A 2,958-nucleotide genomic window follows, 5' to 3' on the forward strand; every position below is an offset into this window, starting at 1 on the left:
GAGTTGAAACTTGTTTAACAAGGCCTAGTCTGAAAAATGCATATAAATGAGAATTTAGAGAGCCAAGACATGCCTTAGTCTTGCTGAGTGCAAGGGTATGGCTTTGCATTTTGTTCAGGGTCTCGACTAAATTGTAGGGACTTCAGAAATAATAGTCTTTTATAAAAAAGATATTGCTTATCTATAATAAATGATTTTAGTTAAAAGGTTTGACCAGGTAAAAGTTCATGAGCAGTGCACTGACTTTCAGGTTTTACCTCTCAAATATTCCTGAGAAAACAGTAAGAAAAAAGCAGCTTTCTAAGAACTCTTTTTCAGAAGTTTTTCAGACTTTTCTAGATGAAATACACAGGCAATATTGCAGCTAAGGGACAAACTGAGGGACTGCTTCCCACTTAAACCAAATGAGAAGAAAACTTAGAACGATCTGCTATAAACTGCAAGGCAAAATGCAGCTCAAAACTGAATGGAGCAAGGGTCCTTTGCTAAGTGGAGGATGAAGTGTGATTACCCACTTGAAGGTCCCATTACATTGCGAGTGCAATTCAGTTTGGGGAAAATAGTTTAATGTATCTCTCAGAAAAAAATAGTTTATACTTTGCATCACAAACAAAACAGTGGTTATGATGTCCAGCGCCACCAAGCAACTTTCATTCTGTCCCATACTGCTGAGAGCGAATCCAAGGCAGGGCGGACATCCAGGATGGTGAACTGGTATCCCTTGTTGACTTCGCCACCATCGTAGTAATCTATCACATATCTAACTTCCGTGCCACAGCGGTTGATGATCCAATCATGCCTGTCGAAGGGCAACTCATACCCCATCCAGGAACGAATTCTTGCCCTTGGTGAATACTCTTTTGCTTTCCCTCCAAATCGGATCAATGATGGACCACAGGGACACTCCGCAGCATGAAGAGCTTCCCACTTCAAAATCTCCTTCCAAGCCTGTTCATTGTTCTGATTGTGGATTCTAATGATATTATACATATCTTTCTAATATCCTCATCCTTCCACTTCCACCCTTTCCTCAACATTGCATTCCAGAACATCTGTTCAGAAGGATAAACCCACTTTTTCTCTGAATCTGCTCGTGGAATGGATGACTCCTCTCTGACAGTAGACAAAGGAAAGGGCTGATCTGGAGCTGGTGTTTGATTAGGTGGTGGCATCAGATTTGGAGGATCCAGGTTCTCCTTATTCTTAGCAGCAGCGCCTGTAACAGGACACTCCACATACTCATATGCACGATCTTGGTGGGCAGGCACAGAGTATGTTTTGCTCTCACAGGTTTGAGCAGAGGGTTCTGCACTCATTGGACAGCCTTTCATTTTCCCTTCATGCATTGGGCATCCTGAAGGTGGTGATGCTGCCTGATGATCTGAAGCTTCTGAGGTCTGAACTGGAACAGCAGGAGTAGAGGCTGACAAACCCATGGTTGGAATCAGTGTTGACTCCAAACTATTTTAAATTTCCAGTGGGTCACCGCTGTCGCCTCGGTCACCGCCGGCGCTCTCGCGCGCTGCTCCTTCCTTTTCCAATCATGTGATTCTTGACTTTAAGTCTGTTGATATGGTGAATTACATTTATTGATTTCTGAATGTTGAACCAAACTTGTATTCCTGGGATAAAACCCATTTGATCATGGTGCACTATATTTTTGTATGCAATTTGCTAAGATTTTATTGAGAATTTTTGCATCAATGTTCATTAAGGATATTGGTCTGAAATTTTCTTTCCTCGATGTGTCTCTGTCTGGTTTAGGTATCAGGTGATATTGGCTTCATAGAATGAGTTTGGGAGGGTTCCCTCCTCTTCTATTTCATGAAATACTTTGAGAAGTATTGGAATGAGCTCTTCTTTAAAGGTTTTGTAGAACTCAGCTGAGAACCCATCTGGTCCCGAACTTTTCTTTGTTGGTAGGCTTTTGATGACCTCTTCTATTTCATTACTTGAAATTGATCTATTTAAATTGTGTATGTCCTCCTGGTTCAGTTTAGGTAATTCATATGTCTCTAGAAACCTGGTGATGTCTTCGAGATTTTCTATTTTGTTGGAGTATACATTTTCAAAATAGCTTCTAATTATGTTTTGTATTTCAAGCATGTCTGTTGTGATATTTCCTTGTTCATTCCAAATTTTAGTAATTTGGGTTTTCTCTCTCCTTCTCTTTGTTAGTGTGGCTAAGGGTTTATCAATTTTGTTTATTTTTTCAAAGAACCAACTTTTTATTTTGTCAATTTTTGTTTCAATTTCATTGATTTCAGCTCTGATTTTAACTATTTCCTGTCTTCTACTACTTTTGTTGTTGCTCTGTTCTTCTTTTTCTAGGGCTTTGAGCTGTAGTGTTAGGTCGTTTATTTGTTGATTTTTTTCTTCTTTTATTGAATGCACTCCATGAAATAAATTTTCCTCTAAGTACTGCTTTCATAGTGTTCTAGAGATTTGGATATGATGTTTCTTTGTTCTCATTTACTACTAAGAATTTTTTAATTTCCTTCCTGATGTCTTCTGTTATCTATTCATCATACAATAGCGTATTATTTAATCTCCAGGTATTGGAGTAGTTTCTGTTTTTTGCTCTGTCATTTATTTCTAATTTCAATCCATTATGATCTGATAGAATACAAGGTAGTATCTCTATCTTCTTGTACTTGCTAACATTAGCTTTGTGGCTTAATATATGGTCTATTTTGGAGAAAGATCCATGTGCTGCTGAGAAGGAAGTGCATTCTCTCTTTGTTGGATGGTATATTCTATAAATATCTGTTAAGTCTAAATTATTGATTGTGTTATTGAGATCTATGATTTCTTTGTTCAATTTTTGTTTGGAGGATCAGTCTAGTGGTGAGAGAGGTGTGTTAAAATCACCTAGTATTATTGTGTTGTGGTCTATTTGATTTCTGGAATTGAGAAGGATTTGTTTGACCTATACGGATGAGCCACTGTTTGGGGCAT

The 2,958-nt window shown here is 38.3% G+C and overlaps 1 pseudogene; it reads right to left on the reverse strand.

Moving 5' to 3' along the window:
* Positions 1 to 433: 433 nt before the first annotated feature.
* On the reverse strand, positions 434 to 1,516 carry LOC124983477 (holocytochrome c-type synthase-like; annotated as a pseudogene).
* Between the last annotated feature and the right edge of the window lie 1,442 nt (positions 1,517 to 2,958).

The sequence above is a fragment of the Sciurus carolinensis genome, chromosome 4 (assembly GCF_902686445.1).
Source record: "Sciurus carolinensis chromosome 4, mSciCar1.2, whole genome shotgun sequence".
NCBI lineage: Eukaryota > Metazoa > Chordata > Mammalia > Rodentia > Sciuridae > Sciurus > Sciurus carolinensis.